Source organism: Anser cygnoides, chromosome 1 (genome assembly GCF_040182565.1).
Source record: "Anser cygnoides isolate HZ-2024a breed goose chromosome 1, Taihu_goose_T2T_genome, whole genome shotgun sequence".
In the NCBI taxonomy this organism is placed as follows: domain Eukaryota; kingdom Metazoa; phylum Chordata; class Aves; order Anseriformes; family Anatidae; genus Anser; species Anser cygnoides.
Window position 1 is genome coordinate 127,364,763 of NC_089873.1, and position 20,502 is coordinate 127,385,264.

General features: G+C 40.0%; 1 long non-coding RNA gene across 1 annotated transcript; it reads right to left on the reverse strand.

Annotated features, from left to right (window-relative positions):
* Positions 1 to 211: 211 nt before the first annotated feature.
* LOC136786698 (uncharacterized) lies at positions 212 to 16,583 on the reverse strand. Its single transcript, XR_010826093.1, has 4 exons — positions 16,149 to 16,583; positions 7,811 to 7,919; positions 6,374 to 6,537; positions 212 to 381 (listed from the first exon to the last, which is right to left on the reverse strand). It is a non-coding gene; the product is annotated as an uncharacterized lncRNA (long non-coding RNA).
* Between the last annotated feature and the right edge of the window lie 3,919 nt (positions 16,584 to 20,502).

Genomic DNA, 20,502 nt, shown 5'->3' on the forward strand with positions numbered 1-20,502 from the left:
CTTGTCATTAAATCTACTGATTTAATGGGCTACATTTTCCATTGGTACAATTAGGTATAGTTCTATGTACGTACTTAAATATTTTTTTATTTTATTTTGATGTGGACCCAAGTGTGATATACTTGTTTTAGTATATCATGTTCTACATTAGTACGCGTATAGTTAGCAGCATACCCCTGATGAAGGCAGCATATCTGTGTTGATTAAAAAACCACGGATGTGGTTTATAAACCATTACTTTCAGTATGTCTGAAACAAGTACTCGAAATCTTTCTTTGTACTCACAGTGTTGTATACCACTAGCTTCCACCTGCAGTTTCATCTCTCTGTTTGATATCTGGTGTTGTCAAACATTTTGACACCTTCTGCTTCTTTTGTGGGCTGAAAGACAACATAATAGTAAATACAAATGAAATGAGCCAGTTGTCTTCACTAGAAAAGAATGTTAAAAAAGGGGCTGCAATTGCTCTTGATGGTTATGTTGTCCCTGTTGAATTCGCATGAATAGCCTTGTAGAGTGATATGCCTGTATGAATGTAGTGAAGGCACTTTGGATTTACCTTCGTATCATGGGTCACAGTAGGGGCACCATGTTGACAAGAGCTGATTCTTGACTAATTTCTTATAACATGCTATGCTACAGTTAGTCCAAAGCAGTCCAAAGCACTCTCACAAAAGTGAGAGTAACTGCTCCCCTTTCCTCTCGTATCTTTTCCTTGCTTTTTATTCCCTTCCACTACCAGTGCTTTCTTGAAGCAAATTCAGTGTGCTACACTTGCCATCTCTCTTTGAAGTTTCTGGCTTCAATCAGTCTCATCTTCCTATGAATAATACCCACTTTCTTTTCTAAAATATTAATTTTTTGCTTCACTTTGGGCTTGTCTTGCTTCAGACAGTTCTCTTTGCAAGGCAGAACATGTCTCTTCCTCTGAATGTGAAACGTACAGATCAACTCAATGTTTTATAACGTCCTAATTACTATACTCACAGGTTACTGGGATATGACAGTGTGCCAGAGGGTCAATGAACCTTTTAAGTAAAATGAGGAGATGCATCTTCATGGGACCTAATTAGAAGGTGAAGTTAATAAAGACAGGGAAAAAAAGCCACTAAAAAATTCAGATATCTTTAAAAGCTGACACAGAAAGTCATCTGCTGGGATCTTTCTGAGTACTTTTTAAGTACTGATCTGAGCTTTTTTAAGAGCAGCTAGCATGGGTCTTTGTGAGAGCCTTTTGATGAGAGCTGGAAGTTCCCTACTGGAACTTTCCTGGGGAAACCTAGTATCTGTGGACATACAACCTTTGTGATAAACCCCAGCAGGAGAGAAAGGAGGAGCCAAGGGAACAGTAAGAAGCTTGACTGGCTGATTGCATGGTGTTGGTAGGCTAGGCAAAGGCTGGGTAACAAGAGGAATGTTTGTTGACTCCTCCTCTGTTAATGCTACCTGAAAGCTGTGCACTAGAGGAGGGGATCCTACATATTGACATGCCTGTGTTGGAGATCTGGAATCCAGGGTACAGTGAAACTGTTTTAGGACTTGTTATCAACATAGCATGGAAGTAAAGACAATTTCTAGGGCAAATAAACCCAGAAGGTTTCTGTTGGAGAGAGCATGAAAGCTCTTAGACCACAGGCTTTTACTAACGCCATATACAGTGGTACTCCTACATTTTGATGGTGGCTTTTTGTTGGGATTTTCAAACCTTATTTTGAAGTAATGGGAAAAACAATTGCTCCAAGATCAAGTATTTCTGAATTTATGCTATTACGGTAATGTTTTTAAGAGCTGTACATGGTATAAAAATACAGGTTGTCCTCCCCCATGCAGCCTTCAGCAGAAAAATGCTTGATGAATTCGGAGTTTGTTGACACCACTGCATTGTATTTGAAAAAGAAATTACTCTGTACAGATTTCCTTCAGTATTAGTGACTCAGTACTAATAATAGAAATCTATTATTCCAATTATTCTGTGTTCATGTTCCTCATTGGATTTTATGTAAGCAGGTCCCCACGTGTGTTTGTAGAAACCTACTGAATTCTGTAGGTGTGAACTCAATAATAGAGTTTTTTTTTTGTCTGTAAATGCAATTTGTTTAAAAGGGCAAGACTGTGGCTTTGACTTTCACCCATAAATCTCATTTCTTACTTTAGATATGTTCATTTTATTCTCAGATTCTTTCATCCTTTCGTCAACAGTGCAGAGTTCCTGGATCCTCTCTAGACCCCGAACACAGAGAGGATTCTTGTTTAGTATGTAAACATACCTACTCCATAGTATTTGGTTGTTTGCTAAGGACAAATATAATCTTTGATATTTATGAAATTATTTGCACAGGAACATTCCTGATCCTTTTTTTTTTTTTTTTTTTGGGGGGGGGGGGGGAATAGGGTGGGGTGTGAGGAGAGAAAGTGAAGAATAGGAATTAATAATCTTCTGTAATTTAATTTTCACCTCTAGTTGGCCCAGAAAATACACAGATCAAATTGTGTATTTAGAACTCAATTTCTGAGACAAAAATCTCACCTGCTATATCTTTGTGGACTGTGCATCATAAAAGGATTTACTGGGCAAGTCATGGCACTGTCATCCAGGTTAGGCCAACAAAGTTGTTATTGCTTTGCCTGCTTGATGCTTTGAAAGCATGGGAACCTTGCTGGGGGACCACTCTTTGAGGGAAGAGAAGCAAACAAAGACGTGAGAATGCCAGATGGACCTACAGCCTTGAGGCTGTAAACATTGCAAAACTGTGTGCCTGTGGCCAAGTCCATTTAGAAAAACACTGCAGCTCACAGGCACAGACACTACCTTAAATCTGGGCATTTCTACAGGTGGTTCACCTGTGCTGCCTCCTGGAAGCAGTGTTTTGTTAACTCCTGTTGGCAAGCAAGGGCAGCAGAGTGGAGCATGCCAGGATGAATTTGTGTGTTACTTTGGTATGCCTTGGGGTTTGACGTGAAACAGCAACTCCTACCAGAACCATGGAGCAGTTTTGAACTTAAGGTGTATAGAAATCAAAATACAAATGTCAATGTTAAATGAAGGAGTTTTACTTGTAAGGTGAATATGATATTAAGAATCTTCTAGAGAAACGCTTGGGCAGTCAAACTTGCCCAGTGGATCTGGGGTTGAGAAGTTGCCTTAGGTGAATGACACTGACCTAGCTGATGACAAGGATGTGCAAACAGATGATTAGGCACTGCAGGTTTCTTCTTGTTCCTTTTTTTTTGTTAAAAAGTGAGAGAGACTTGGGCAAGTAATTCATCCACAACTCCTGTGCGTGACTGAGTCTTTCTACTGGAGCTGAAGCATTTTGGGGCCTGCTGTGAGATGACACAGACCAGCAGAGCAGAAAACTCAGCCAGTAGGAATGACAGTTTCCAGAAAATTAAGATAAATCTAAATCTATAACATTAGTCCTTTAGCAAGATACTTGAGATACCCACATTTTTGAGAAAGCATTGGGACAAGAACTGAGGAAATGATGTCAGACTTTCAGGAAACTGAGGTGTTTTCTGTAGTTATCACATGTGTGTCAGTGCCTTCAAAGCAGCCTGTTACCATGGATTGAGCAAAAAAAACATTTCTATTGAAAAAATCACTTCAGTAAATCTTAAAGGAGGAAAACTTTTTTTTTTTTTTTCTTATTGCAATGGGTGGGAAAAAAATTGGATAAAGTTTGAACACTATCCTCATGAAGTGCATGGAAGTGACCTACAGAAGCAAATATGCAACTTAATAGCAGAATTAGAACATGGCATAGGACTCCTTCATAAGTGTTCTTTGTTGTTGTTTTGTTTTGTTTTGTAGTTTTGGTTAAATATATTTTTATATTGCTGAAACATAAGTTATACTGCAGTAAGACCTGCACAGCAGAGACGTATGTACTGTTTTATGCTTATCTTTCTTATGTTTTTGCCAGGGTTTTACCAGTCTTCTGCAGAGCAGTGCTTTTATTGGGCTGGCTTACACAGTTCAAAAGGCTTTGTTTATTGGTCTTTTTATGATGAAGCAAAGGGCCCAGTCTCATTTCTTTGTTTTCCAGTTGCTGGTGTGGTTCCACTGAAATCGCTATTTGAATTAGGTTTGTAAAAAGATTCAGAGCTAAACTTCCAGTTATAGGGTTATAACATGGAATAGTTTGTGTATCTTCAAAAAATTTATTGAATTCACTGAAGCACTGAACTTGACCCCTGAGATAAAAAAGACATTCTAGAAGTTATTTGGGAATTAGGCCATGCATCTGTGCACCTGCAGTCTCAGCACCAATACCGACTTGATTCCAAAAAAGCCTGTCACTTTAAGCCATCAATGCCCATGTTATCTGTACCAATATTCTCAGGTATAAGTTTTCCCATACATGAATAATTCCATTTTGCTCATAAAGCAGGGCCAGCTCAATCTTAAAGGTTCTGTGGACAGCAGAGATGGAAGACTGTTTAGCAAACAGCAAATGCTAACCCATGTCTGTGCTGACCTCATTGGAAACTCCAGTTATCTGAATATTTAATGCTTAGCTTTAATGAAAGGGTGGTGTCTTTCATTGCAATGTCTGAGCATCTCCCAAGGCATAATGGGTGTGGGGAAGGGTAACTACCACGTCTTTTCTGGTAGGAAAAGATGATAAGAAATGAGCTAGTCCTTTAACAAGCATGATTTCCTTTATATGAAGGAAGTTCATAGGCAGTTTACCCTGAGGGCCAAACCACTGTTTCAGCAGAAAGGCCAAGGTGATTGCTATTACACAGTCATAGAAAATAAATGAAATCTAAAAGCTTTCTAAATCATGAAGGTCATACCGAACATAGAGAGCTAACCTAAACCTTCCAGAGTCATTCTAGGCAAACTGTCTTATTTTGCTCCGAACTTCTGCTTTTCCATATTGCAGACAAGTTATCTGTCCTTACGTCAAATGGTCCTAACAATGTCTGGGCTGATGGTTTGAAATCAAAATCAATTCCACTGGTTAATTTTCATTTCATCAGTTACAGTTCTTTCAAAAGTGCACTAATGAAGTTACTCTGATTAGAAATATATGGATATTGCATCCCTGGGAGTTTCAAAGGACCAGATCTTTCCATCCCCTTAGTCATACGAGTAGCTCCTTTAAATTTCTTTGCTAAGGTTACTCAAGACAGTTTTACTGAAATGAGCCATCTATTTCAAGCTAGACGCAAATTAGTGCCAAATTATGTGCTTTCTCTGTGCTTAGGCTGATGGATAATATTTTAAAATATCATTTTGAAAAGACTTTAATTGTCACAACAAATCTTTTTTTGGTAAACAGAATCTTCACATTTCTTTTAGTGCTTTATTTTCAGTCAATGCATGCTATTGAAATGCATGAGAGGAAATTAAATGCCTGTGATTTAGTAAAATGTTCACTTAAGAAACCAGTGGTTTTGCTATTAGCATTTTGTAACAATTCAAATGTTTCTGCTTTGCAATCAAGGCAGTATGTGCTTGTTCCATACACCTGGATTTTTATTAAGTTTAATGCATCCCTTTCTCCCTTTTGATATTGGCTCAATGCTTGGATAATTTCAATTTATTTATTTATTTATTCATTTTGTGTGGCTTCTCCAAGCTCCAGCCAAGGGGAGAACATTATTATGTTGTAACATGCAGGCTTAGGACATTCCTTAGAAAGCCAATAAGCTAGCACAAAATTTTGCAGGGAGTAGGACAAGGAGAGTGAAAATGTGTGACATGAGAGAAAATCAGGAGAAAAGCTGTTCATTCAGGGAAACAGGATGTTTCCCTGTAGTTTTTTGTTTTGGCTAGAAAATCAAATCAGCATAAAAAAACCTCCAAAGACACGCAAATTCTGTTGGTTCAGAAAGCTTTGTCTTTACACCTGCAATTGGAAATGATTATGTGAATCCTTTCACTGGCCTCAGTTACACCTCTGCAGTCCCTGGGAGCCTCTCCCTGTGCTTGGGCCACAGTTGTGAACCACACTACTCCTCAGATAGACCACAGTGACCCACACACCGTGTGTCCAGAAGTGTCCTCTCTTGGGGAAACAGGACCCACGGGAGTCCTGAGGGATGACAGTTCCCATAAGCTGAACTGAAGATTTACTAGCAGACTGGATAATGTCAGCTTGGTCCGAGTCTGTATCTTGGATTTTTTCCCAGTGGAAAATTCTCCCTTATCTCTATTTTTTCCCAAAGGCAAAACAACAAGCAAAATAATAATTATTGAGCAATCTTCATATTACGCTATGAATAAGCATAGTTCCAAAAACCAATTGGCTTTGGTTATCACTGGTAGAGCTTATGGAAGCTGAAACAGAATTACATGACTTGGCCAAGATCACACAAAAAGCCAATAGGTCAACCACTGAGCTCACACATCTTAAGTCTTACCTGCACAAACAGTGTGGTATAAAAGCTGGAATCCATTTGATACTACATCCAGCAAGCTGTACATAAACAGGGAAAGTCTGGTCTTTTCTTCCTTTCTATCCCATGGACTGAATATTATTTTCAATTGTACAGTCTCTATTGTGAGGTTGAGTAAGAAAAAAGTCCTGAAGAAGACAGGAAAAAATATTTTTTTTATCTTTTTGTCTTTTTTTTTCTTTCCTTTTCCTTTGTTCTTCAGATGCAGACATACTATGGAATATTTACAGTCCATTTATTAGCAAAGGTTAACCCACATCTCTGCTAATACATTCAGTGAAGACAAGTTTACATCTTTTCTGCCAGGAGATTTTATAATGGACAGAGGATAATGTTAAACTTTCTAGATGCCAATGATTATTTCCAATGGTAATTTACTACATTGGCTCGATTTTGTGTTTCACTAAGTCTCACTACAGCTGTGCCAGGCTGTATATGACAGTTCTGGAAAATCAAAAGGCTCAGCAGGGATTTCAGTGCTCCCAGCCTAATGTTCTTTGTTAACAAAAAGTAAAAGAATCAGGGATGAGGTTGGAGAGCAGCATGAAGTGCAACAGGGGATACCCTCAGTGGGGATGATTTGGGTTGCTTGCTGCTCACGGCAGTGTAAGACCTGTGGAAGTCCTGCTGCTGCCCATGTTTCCCTTGTGTGCCAGCACAGAGGGCTGTCAGGCAGAGCTGGTGGCACACAGGGGAGGAGGAGGAGAGGAAAGCTCCCTTGGCTAAGTCTGCACAGGGGCAGCTGGGATCATCTGTTAAGGCCAGATCTTAAAAGAGTTGAATGTGCCTGGAAGTAAAGCTTGCTCCTAAATTATAGATGTCTAGAGAAGAAGTTGTCCTAAAATAAATGCCCAAGTTTAAGCAAGGGGATGGCTGGATGGTTTCTGAAGGCCAGCGGAGAATTAACCTGGCTGCCTGTATTTTAAGCACCTGCATCAAGTCCCTGGATCCCCCCTACCTGGACTGATAATATTGTTCTCTTTGAGCTTTAAACCACCTTGAATGGAAAACAGGCAAAGCTGAAGGAGGCAGAAATGATAAATTCCCCCCTTCCTCTGTAAGGAAGGAACTTAAACAAGTACTAACCCAGGAGGAGAGAGTCCTGGACTAGCTGCCTGTTCCCAGGATAGTTTGCAGCCCACAACGACTGTTTAGCACATGGCCAGTTTAAGGGCCACATGCAAGCTTCCGTCTCTCAGGAATGTATCCAGCCATTACACTGTTAACTGTCCTCCCTCTAATGTGTCATGTGCATTTGTGTAGCTCTGTGCTAACCGGGGTCCTGAACAGCAGGCCCTCCCCTGCTGCTACAGACAGAAGCACATTGCTTTGGAATACAGCAAGAAAATACATCATGGAAGCCCAGGAGAAACCCTAGAGGTTGAGAAGCCAATACAATACCTGCCCTGGCACGTCCTGCCAGTCCTGCACGCAGCGGTGCATCCTCTGTGCACTGACTGCCTGCGTCTCGTCCTTGTGTGCCAAGTGCACATTTCACCCTGCAGACTCTCTGTGGAAAAAACCAACACGAAACGTGGCTGAGCAGAGAGCGTTCATTAACTAGGGCTGACACCCACAGGTGTTGAGAGTTTTAAGCGTTTCAGGCTGAACCCAAAAAAAAAATCAATTTTGTGCATTCTTTACATTTAAAACGTCCTTGTGATAACCATGGCAACAATTATAGCTAAAAACAAAAGAAAACAACAACAATAACAAAAAACCCTACTGTAGTGTAGTGGAGAAAATGCACACTTATTTTAAATTAATGGATGGAAACTGGAATGGAAAAATGTGGTTAAAAGAGCCTAAAGCAAGTAAGTATTACTGCTCATGATCATTTTGGTGCTTAATAGAATCTTCTTTCTTCATTGCCTTTATTTATAACTACATGCTTTCGTACTTTCCAGCTAATTTTCTGCTAATATGTCACAAATGCTGGACTCGTTTTTGGAATCTGCTTCCTTTAACTGAAAAAATCCAGATATAGTCTAATAAAAAGGCTCCAATTTCTGGACTGATTTATGCACAAGAGCCCAGGCTCTGAAAGCTCCAGAAGGAGACCGATATAATTCCACATGGATTTCAGGGGGTGAAGGGAGCAGAGTGATGCCTACATATCCTTCAGGAGGTAGTCCCAGAAAAAAAAATATATATATATTAAAAAAAAAAAAAAGTTTAAGAGGTTGTAAGTTGATTTATGCTTTAATGGAGGCAGTTTTAAAGGTATCTAGACATCTGCCAGTGTAGGCACACACTGAGGAGTGTGTATCAAAACAGCTAAGCAGGCTTAAGTGTCTAACTTGTATAATTTCTGTGAAAGTTAAGCACGTACCGTATTGAGCCACATTAACAAATCTCCCTAGCCAACTATCTGTTGAGATGTCTAATGTGCCAGTGTACTTAGAGTCTCAACCTTAAATATTGCTTTCATGTATGAAAAAAAACATTTGAATGTGATTGCAAACACCAGCCATACTGCATTCAGAATGGAAATGATCGATAAAATTAGGTGCAAAACTACAGCATTGTCACTGCAATGAAAATATTTTGCATAGCTGTAGGTGTAAACTATCATTTAGGATTATCTGGGCAGCGATGATTCACAAGAAATCCATGCCAGTGACTATGGAGTGGTGAGGGATAAGTCTAGTTGTTCTGGCAAGGCCCCACAAATACTGTTCTGCAGGAAGGAGCTTTTAACCTCAGCAACTCTTTTGAACACCGCTGGCTGAGGGGAAATCAGAGCCAACGCTTGGCGGGGAGACCACAATTTGTACGTCTCTGAGTCCTCTAAGAAAGGCACTGACAAAGGCTGGAGGGAAGGCAAAAATGAGAAGCAGAAGAGATGAACTGAAATGCTTTACCAGCAGGCTATTGTCTTTAAAATATTCATGGTTTTGTTTCATTAAAATTTTCCTACTTCTAATTAGAATTGGATGGGCAACTTCTGTGAGAATGATTTTGGTATAAATAGCTGTTTCTCCATCAGCATGCTACCACATGGGAGTTGCATAAGTCTCCATCCTCCCCTGTGGTCTGGGCTCACCAGAATAGACAATCAGATCATTTGGTTTCTGAACAGAGCAGAGAAGTACAGTCCTGGGCTGAAGTGACCTTAAACTAGTGTTTGAAGAATATTCAATAAACCAGAAAGATTTATTCTTTATTCTTTTTTTTTTTTAACTTGGAAAATATCAACACAAAGCCTTTCAACGCTTTTTTTTTTTTTTTCTCAGTATTTCTGTTCAACAGTTACCAAATAAACTCTTTCCACTACAGTTTTAAAGAAAAACACGTATTTAAATATCCCAGAGGATGGTGATTTTGGTATCAGAAACTCACAGAAAAAAAGGACCTCTTCCCCAGTGAGGCTGTGTATTGGAAGTGTCTCCTGTGCTACTAGCCCTTCTGGCCTTCTGCAGAGAGGGAGAGTTCTTAGAGAGCTGCTCACTGTCCCCAGCTGGGAACACGTCACTGTGGGCTCATCCACAAGAATATTTCGTTTACTTTTTCTGTAAATATAACCTACAAATTTTGTTCCTGGAGGGCTGCAGGAGGAAACTGTTTTGAACTCTTGTGATTTTCAGTCGACAAATCTCATAAAATTTAAGGGCACATGAAGTGTACCATTAATCTAGACACTGGAGTGAGATACGGGTTGCTAAAGAATCAGGCTTTGATTTTTAGTTAAACTTCGGCTTTCCCAAAAATATTTGAAAGGAACTATTCTAGATAAACTCATCTGATCATAATTTATCTACAATGTCTATATTCAAATTCAGGATACTTGCATCCAGAAACATGGGATATAGGTAGAATTTTTTTTAAAAGATTTTTTTCAGATAATGAATAGACTCAAGAAAATTACAAACTACCTTTGTAAATTATTAGTATAAAAGAGGATAAATTAATATATTTCCTAGAAATTGTTTGATTCCATTGACCATTGTATCTTCCTTTCCATTTGTCAATGATTGTGAAAATTACTGAGTTGAAACTCTTGCAAAACTGTTTCATGAGGAGTGAGATGGAAGCAAAGTCAACAAAGGGAATTTGAAATAGCCCCTCTTTTATATCCATCTCTCTGCAGCACGATTACGTTTCAGTAATTTTGTTTAGCATGTTTTCATATACGGCTCATTTGGGGCCTGCTGAATAATTCCATGGGAAATACTGTGCTGTTACTGGAAGAAGTTTCTTGCAATTACAAACAGCAGGAAAACATAGTTATTAAAAACTGAGAAAATATTGGTATTTTTACTGCAAAATAACTACTAGCTATTATTAGCACTGCTTAGAAATCATTTAATTTATTTTACTTTCAATTAGGGTTGTGCATACAAAAAGTTTGCTTTGGGTTTTGCTGCTAGCTGAAAGAAAGAAATACAGCACTTCAATGCAGTATTTATGGAAAAAATACCACGTATTACTGTTGGAGCTAGTAAAACTGCCTGTGGCTAATGTTGCTTAATATTTGCCATTAGCGCTGTTTTCAGTGGTTTATCGCTGCACAGAATTGCTCAAGCTGAAATTTGCCACACTCACTTCTGCCTTAGGTAGGACTTTTTGAAATATTTCAGCAATAATTCCTTAGCTGTTTCCAAGAACAAATTTAGAAAGAATAAGTAATGTTTAAGTGGTTCCCACTTGTTTTGGGCAGTGTGCTGAAGACAAACAAAGGGATAACATTTGAGCTGTGGTGCCTCTAGGGAAATGTTGCTTATTATCCTCTGCCAGAAGGGTGTGATGGAACACATCTGTCTCACTAGAAGCCACATCTGGATCTATAGGGTCTGGTGAAGATAGACGTGGACTTTGGCAGGATCAAATGAACAGAGCATGTGGACCTGGCTGCCACTGGGATTGTAAATTCGGTTGTGTAGAGGGGGTCTGGTAGAAGAAGTAAAGTAAAGCTGGGGCAACCTTCCCTTCCTCCCCCATACACAGAGGTCCCTGGCAGAGCAGCAGGGACCTGTTTCTGTTCTGCATGTACGCAAGGGAGTCACCAGCACAGCTTCCTGGCCAAGTTGCCAAATGGTGGCTTTGGGTTCCCCTGACTGCTCAGGAGCACGGTTAGTAACAGAAGATTGCTTTAACCGGTCAACCAGAGAAAATAAAAATGCTGTGGTTATCCTCAGCACAGTGATTTCAGCTTCTGCAGAAATACAAGCACTCAGTCCCAGAGACAGTCACTGGCTTCTCAGGGTTTGTGCCACAGCTCTTCACGCCAGGATGCCCATCACTTGGAGTGAGTCACCAGCCCTGGCAATCGTTGCTATTCAGACCCATTCGCTGGCAACCTCCTTGAAAACTGCTGCTACATATTCACTTGTCATTCCTGGCAAGCCTTCCCTCTCAGCACGAAGCTGTTTTTGACCTCTTTCAGCTCCTGGCGCACAGCCTGTGCAGATGACACAGAGGTTTGAGGTCAGAGCCTCCTGGCCTCTGCTCCTACCCGTGGACCATTCCTTGAACTAAATCCCGGGATTATTATGGTGGAGGCATTGTTGGTTCCTCTTCTCTGACCATTTGACATAGCCAGAGGTATGCCATGGTGGGCCAAAATCTGGATAAATTGTCACTCTGAAAAATGAGCATGCTCCTCTGTGTCTTGGCTCTACCCACACCTTTTGCAGGCTACACAAAGCCAAAATATCACATGGGATTGTGTGCAGCAGTCAGGCAATTAAAGTGGTGAGGTGCTCAGGGAGGATCCAGAGAAAGTCCCTCCCCTGCTTGGTGAAATTTGCGGCTTTGTGTCTGTCTCAGAAGTAGCTGAGGGCTCCTACTTTTTTCACAGGTGGATTATGGAAGAAGCTGCAGACAGCCAACTCTGACATGGTTAGGGATACAACCTGATGCCATTGTTACCCAGTTAAGCCTGCTGCCTTTCAGAATAAATTTGTCAAGGCTGTGTTTATGCCAGAGTTGTTTATAACCTCTCCATCATGCAGGAAAAAAGAGAGAGAGAGAGAAAATTCAGAGTCTTCTAGCAAATAGCTGTGTAAATCACTGGTAAGGCATGGGCTGTTTCTCCTGTCCAGTAGTTTATCCACCTGTATGTAACAATCATGATCAGTTTGTCTTGTTGGACCAAGAATCATACTAATTGTTAATTAAAGTTCCTCTTCACGTGACGCCTTGGGATTTGGTGTTATTTCACTGAGTTATTTCCATAAAAAATGCTTTGTTCCTTTGCAGCACAGACAAGTAATGTTCTTACAGAGTCTAATGACTAATTCACGTGTCTTTAATCATCTCTCCTTTTGAATTTATCTAATTACTTTGAGCAAAAGACTGATCATATTACCCCTCTTCAGAGTTCAGACTATTTCTACAATTAAAGATGATATTTCTGCAATTAAAAATGACTTTAAAAGGTGGCCTAGTGTGATTGCTGTTTTATTATTTCCCTCTCTAAATAATTTTCTTGCTGTGAAAAGAAGACCTGTGCACAAAACTAACAGTGATTTTATTATTACCTTACTTGTGCTTCCTTGTAGAGAAAAGCTCAGTTTGTATTGTTACCTGCTTTCTACCCCATCCATTACTCTCAGATAATTTCAAAGCTATTTGTAAAAACATCCATTTGTAAAAAAACAGGTCAGTTTTGCTTAAAGCAAGAGGTCCACGTTTAAAAAGTATCTTAAACTGATGTAAGCTGAAGCCTGGCAGAGAAGCTCTGATGAATCTTGCTCCAGCTGTTTAGGATGTTACTGATCTCCTGCTCTGCTCTGTGGCAGAGTCACAGGACCTGTCAGAGGTTATTATGCCTCTATTAGGAGCTTCAGAGGGAACATGCTTTCACCCACAGCCCGCTACAAAGGCATGTTGCAGATGCAGATCTCTTGGCTGAGGACCTTCCAAAGGAGGTATGATGAAAGGTGAGGTGCCAAGCTTCATGTGACACAGGCAGGTCTGTGACCTCCCATAGCATCTTCAGTTTTCTCAGGCAGTCTCTCCAGAGATGCGTGTCAGTACCCTCTCATCAAGTCTGACTGAGGATTAGGCTTTTCTACCTTGCCAAGGCTTTGACCAACAACCACTGTTTGCAACTTCAAGCACAAGAGCTAATGCCATGTGACATCCCCTGGGTCTGCTGTGACATGACTGAGAGCCTGACTGAAGGTGAGTGTCCCTTTCTCTTGGTCTGGCACTGAGCTGCAGAAAGTGACCCTCAGCTGGCACCTCTCTATGTAATCTTGGCAGACATTTGGACTGACGTGGCTGAAATCCACTTGAGTTTCTAGCTGATGGGAACACTTAAATGTCCCCACAGGGTGGATGTAGTGGAAAAGAGCTATTTTTAATACCTTTGATACTAAAGACCAATCCCCTCTGGCCCCACAGCTGGTTGGAAAACAACAGGACTTGTTTAAGTGTGGGGATTGCTCAGTAAATTAAGTAAATTGCCCTGTAGTGTCCCACATGGAAGATCTATAACTCTTTCTGGAAACAGAGCTTTAGAATGGTTAGTTCATGTCACAGTTACCCTTATCATCCCTCCAGCATTTCATACATCCCTCAAACATGTTTTTTTTTTTAACACCTTCTTCCATTACATAGATAAAACAGTTTGCTTGCTAATCATATGCCAGTTCAAATGATTTCTATTTGGTTCAATTTAATATTAGCATGCTTTGATAATTACTAGAATTTAATTTACTTATTTTAATCTGTATCTGCATGTTCCACAGGTGATAATCAGTGGTCTTTTTATTTCTCTGTCCCACGGGAGACAGTGACCTTATCATTTCTTTCCTTGCTAAAATCCTGCTCTGTTCCCCAGGTGCCAATTGCATTTCCTTTCAGATTTGTCTAATTGATTGATGGAATTAAACTCAACTCAGAGCAATTGCTCTCTACTGTTATATAGCAACTGGGTTGCTGCTTCTATTTCAGATCTGAAGAGGAGCCAGTGTTCCCAAAAGAAGGGCTGTTGTGCCAAAAGCCTGTCTGCTTTTCCCAAGGAACAATTTTGCTTCTTCTGCAGAAGCCTTGCTTCACATACACCTTCAGGCTTCTGGAGCTACAACACTACAACTCTAGAGTCCCTGTCATTCTAGGTAGTATCTACTTCGTATTCTTTCATACTTAAAAAAAAAACAAAACCTTTTTTGGAAGATTACAGCTCCTGGATGTTAGCCAAAGCTGCCAGTGTCCCATCAGTATGCTATAGCATAATGTACAAGCTTCAAAATGGATTAATATATAAAGTCAACATACATTATTATATTAAGTTCATAGCATTGGTCTAATCATTAAAAATATGGTAACAGTTTAATATTTAAACAGCTGTATCTATTTAATGTTTTAAAATCATTCTGCCTCCAGCAAGTGAGATAGGATCTAACTGGGTGTTTTTGCAGGAGCTTTTTTTTCAGATTCACCTGCTAGTGTAGCATGCCCTTTAGAGCTGTGGAATTTCTTTCTTGTACCACTGTAGCTGAACTGAAGATAATACTGGGATAACACTCAATAATAAACACGAGCTTTATAAAGTCATGCTATTTCGCTTTGTTGCATGAAGATGCAGTTCCCATTATAAGCTCACAGATATTTGCAGTATCTGAATCATACAGGGAGGTATTGCCTTGGGAATCTCAATTATCCAGATGCAGAAGGAAGTTAAAATACTTAAGGAAATAAGGAGAAAAATGTCTGGCATTCCAATATTGCTTGTTATGCACAGGATTCAAACCTTTATGTCCATCACAAATCCATTAGTGTCTAGAAGGGAGACAACCTCTACTGCGCCCCCCTCTAGATAAATGGGTGGTTTCTAACACAGCATATGTCCTCCAAGGTCAGAATCAGACTCTGTTGTAGTGCCTTAGTTTTATGATTGTGGTAATTTAACACACATGGACAGCCACCACACCACTCTCTGACTCCCCCTCCTCAACAGAACATGGGGAGACAATATGATGAAAAAAGCTCATGGGTTGAGATAAGGACAGGGAGATTACTCACCAATTGCCGTCACAGGCAAAACAGATTCAGCATAAGGGAGATTAATGTAATTTATTGCCTATTACTAACAGACTAGAGCAGTAAGAACTAAAAGCAAACTAAAACCACCTTTTCCTCGTTTGCCCCCTTCTACTCCTTCCCCTGAAGTAGCGCAGGGAAATGGGCATTGTGGTCAGTCCATAACACTTTGTCATCTGCTGTTCCTTCATGGTCACCCTCTTCCCCAGCTCCAGCATGGGGTCCCTCCTATGGGATGCAGTCACAGAATCATGGAATATCCTCAGTTGGCAGGGACCCAGAAGGATCATCAAGTCCAACTCCTGGCACCACAAAGGACTGCCTAGAAATCAAACCGTATGTCTGAGAGTGCTGTCCAAATGCTTCTCGAACTCCAGCAGGCTTGGTTCCCTGGAGAGCCTGTCCCAGTGCCCGACCACCCTCTGGGTGCAGAGCCTTTCCCTAACACCCAGCCTGACCCTCCCCTGCCCCAGCTCCATGCCGTTCCCTCGGGTCCTGTCGCTGTCCCCAGAGAGCAGAGCTCAGCGCCTGCCCCTCCGCTCCCCTCGTGAGGGAGCTGCAGGCCGCCATGAGGCCTCCCCTCAGCCTGCTCTGCTCTGGGCTGAACAGCGTGGAGATCTGCTCCATGTGGGACCCATGGGCTGCAGGGGGACAGCCTGCTCCACCAGGGGCCTCTCCACCCCCCTGCAGCAGCAGGGGAACTGCTGCTCCATGCCTGGAGAACCTCTTGCCCTCCTTCTGCACTGACCGTGGGGGCTGCAGGGCTGCTTCTCACTCCTCTCTCCCAGCTGCTGTTGTGCAGAAGTTTTTTTCCCTTTCTTAACTCTGCTCTCCCAGAGGCCCACCCGGTGTCGCTCCCTGGCTTGGCTCTGGCCAGCAGCGGGTCCCTTTTGGAGCCATCTGGAGCTGGCCCTTGTCTGACATGGGGCAGCTGATGGGCACTGTTCACAGAGGCCACCACTGCAGCCCACGCAACCCTCCCAGCAAACCTTGCTGCATAAGCACAATGCAATAATATGAGGGGGTTGTATTTCAGTTTGAAAAAAAAAAAAAAAAAAAAAAAAAGCAAATATTTATTGGGACACTCAAGAATGGAGAGGAAATAATTCCAGAAGGATAGTAAAAGCTCAGACACCTCAATAAATTAAGGTTGGAAACCTCCTTCAGTTGGCACAGACTTCAAAATTATAGATTAAAAGCCAAATATAGCTATTGGTTACACTATTTGACTTTTCACTAATGTATGTCTATCTTGAAATGGTAAAGTCAAAAGCAAAACTGGCCATACTTGTCTTTCACTTACTTTTCTTGAAGGGTTAAAAAGAATTCAGACTTTCACGTTAGTGTTGTTTTAAAAGAAATGGCATTTATCTCAATTGAAATATGTCCTTTAAGAACCCTTCTAATTACAGATGTCGAGGTGTCCTTGAGCTCTGAAGCAAACACTGTTATCTAGGTAATATATTGTACATTATGGATGATTGTTTTACCTTTCCATCCAAAAGTACATTTTCAGCTTTTGGTCACAGGTTAACTTTAATTACATTATCTCTTCTAGAGATGAGGGCTGTATAAATACATAAAAAGACAGACATAATTCACTTACAAGTACCCATGCATTGGATTTCCACCTTTTAAAAGTGACTTTTTACAAGCAATGGGTTTTTATTTCCAAATATTGAACACTGACTTCATGAGAACCCTTAGATCACAGTGATGGAGTTGCTGTTTTGTAATTGCTGAACTGGCTGTGTGAAGGTCTTGCCTGAAGAGGTCTTAGCTACATACTTTCTTGACATGATAGTATAAACAAACTCTTCAGTGTGTGGGTGAAAAAAATACTTTCTCTGCATTTTGGAGTGCATAATACAGTGAGTGCAGTAATCATCAGAAAGAAACATTGGTACAAGAGAAACAAGCCAAATTCACACACATACCAGAAGGAATTATTTTAAAACAGAGAGCTATGAAACAGTTAAAAAAAAAAAAGGGGTTTGCAAACAGAAGTGATATTGGTCAGGCTTTCTAATATGAACGATCTTTTTCCAGGCTGAAGTAGAAGCAGAAATCTTTCAACTAAACAGGAGTGGAGAACATTTGTTCTAAGTTGAACTAAATTATGTTGTTCAATTAATTAGGAACTTCTGAGTTCCTCAAGCATATAGGTGACCTCCCAGTCATTAGGACTGAAAGTCTGTTTTCACTCATTGGCTTCAATATGAAGCCATTAATCACCACTCTTTCTTTCATCCCATACCAGCACCAGCCTTCTAGATGCTGCAATGGAAACAAGCAACAACAACCTAGCAGTTATCGAGTTCCCTGTGGGCTGACAGAATTACCTCCACAAATCAGCCATCAACCATGAGTAACCAAAAAGTCAGTGGTGCATAACCAGGCCCTCAGGTGCTGCAGTGATTGCTCTTTGCAAAGCACTGGCCCCCACCTCACCAGTGAAAATGGGTCTCCACTCATGGAGGACTTTCCGCTGCGGAGACCAGTGACATTGCTTTTTCCAACAGCTACAATAATATACGTGCCAGTTCTACATATTTTCTTCACTTACATTCTTGGACCATCACAGCTATAATGACACCGTTACCACCTATTTAACCTGTCAGACTTCTTAAACTATCAGCCCAGAATACTGTGCTAAATTGTGCTCAGGGAGTTTATGGTTGATGAAATCTTTTCAGCCCTAACGTGCTTGTATTTTATGTGCTTGTAAGTACTATCTCTAAGAAAATACATCAGGATTTTAAATGAAGAAATATAGAATTCCTCAGGATGTTTTACATCTTATCTGTTACTACCAGTGGGATATCATTAATTCAGAGTGCTCCCTTTAACAATTTAGGGATTTATTATTATTATTATTTATTATTTGATTTTAGCACTTCTGAAAAATACCACCAAAAAGGCCACCAAACACACAGGCCTCTGCCTCTTACATAACCATAACAACATGCAAATTTCAAATTCATATCAAATGACATGTACTGACTGCATGCACTGCTTAATAAATAACGTCATCATTGCATCTATATGTACAGCAGTTACGATTTTGTTATTGATTTATAGGACAGAATGCTACCATATCACTGACATAACAAGACCAAATTCCACTTCTTCGATATTTCAGTCGCTTTCCGTGACTGCTTTTGTGTATAAGCACTGTATAAGAAACTTATTTTTGAGGGGTTGAGTAGTGATGGCATGCCTCTTGAATAGAAATTGCTTCGTTAGCAATGAAATAAAGTTGAGTTAGAAAGGAACAACTTTTAAAAATGATGCTGCATACACTGCTGCAATGCACAGTTAACATATGGAATATGATTAGTGAGCTTATTAATTATTCTCAGACTAAGCAGGAAAATGGCATACTAACATATTATCTGATAATTCTCCACTGAAATCAATGACAGTGTTGCAAAAGAATTACTGACTGCTTTGGGGTGAGCGGGCTTTGCATTACCTGAAACATGCTTTCCCATTAAAAGAAAAAAGTTTATTGCAGAGCTGCTAACTAAAGAGAATCCTCAATTTATAACATATAAGATATAAGCTTATAATAAAATATGCCTACAAACCTTGGGGAAGGGGTAGTGAAGGGAGAAGTATGCATACGTCCTCTTCCAGGCTGTCAACATTTCTCTGGCACCAGCAAAGGTGTTTCTTCATGAAACTTCTGGGGTGAAAACAAAGGGGAAGTAGGAAGAAGTGAAGAACAATATTCCATATTTCAGCCCAGGCCTTGCACTTGAGTGCTAATACCATGCTTGGAACTGGTAACATGGTGAATCGCAAATCTTCCAGGCTTTGTCCCATCTGTTTTATGGCTTTCCAAAGAGAAGTAGGTACGATGAACCATTTATCTGGAAGTAGTTTGTTTCTTACATAGCTGTTTTTGTTTGTTTGTTTGTTTATTTGTTTTTTAAAGAGAAATGTTTTAAATTTCTAGCAAATATCTCAAAGACTGAAACATAGGAAAGGAACAAATTAAAACATAATACATGCGCCCCTTTTATATAGACAGCATATAGTGCCATGTATTTATTCACATTTTTCTTTGTGATGGTGAATATCACACAAGACAAACAAAGAACAGCTAGTCAGGATTAGTTTACTGATATCGTTGATAATCACATCCCCAATTTACATCTGAATTACAAAAAATATTGATTCTTCACAAAAAGGCAAGGAGATCGATTTCATTAGCAAATGCTAAGATATCATTGCATGCCTCTTTCCATTAATTTCAGTAAGTAAATGACACTTTCCATTAATTTCAGTGAGTAAATAGAGTGTTTCTCTCAGAGTTCTTTTGACTGGCAGCTGTAAAAAGGTTGGCTGTGTTCATGTGTACTTTCTTCATCTGATAGTTTTGATTGTGCAGCTCTATTCAAAAGTATTAACAGTAAGGTCAGACATCAGAGTCTCAAAGTTTATTTAAAGAGAAAGAAAAAAATCGTAATTACATTATCATATTCTCTAGACTATTGTCATGGCACAAACATGAAACATATACATTTATTTGGAAGATGAATCTTAAGCCACCTTCTAAGTTCTGAATCTTATTGCACAATGTTGATAAATTAAATTAATGTAAGTGCAATGGTCCTTTGTGTCTGAGAGTCAAAAGAACCAGCATTCCGAACATGGAGCCTCTTTAACTTATTTCAGGTTGCTCATGTGAGCTAGGTTTTGGTCTTCAGTTTAAAAAAAAAAAAAAAAAAAAAAAAAAAAGCTATCTAAAATGCAAGGTCACTTATTAAATCTTGATTGAATTATATGAATTATGTGATTTGGAATGTGTATTTTAGTTGAGAAGAAAAATAAGTACTCTGTCCTGGTAATTTCCAATTTCATGGAAGTAAAATGGAAGTAAAGAGTGTTAACTGCAATAGAATAGAATAGAATAGTTCAGCTGGAAGGAACATTCAGAGGTTGCCTAGTCCAACTGCCTGAGAACTGCAGGGCCAACCAAATGTTAAAGCATATTAATGAGGGCATTGTCCAAATGCCTCTTGAACCCTGGCAGGCACTGGGCAGGAAACACCTCTTTAAGAAGCCCATTCCAGTGTTTGTCCACCCTCATGGTA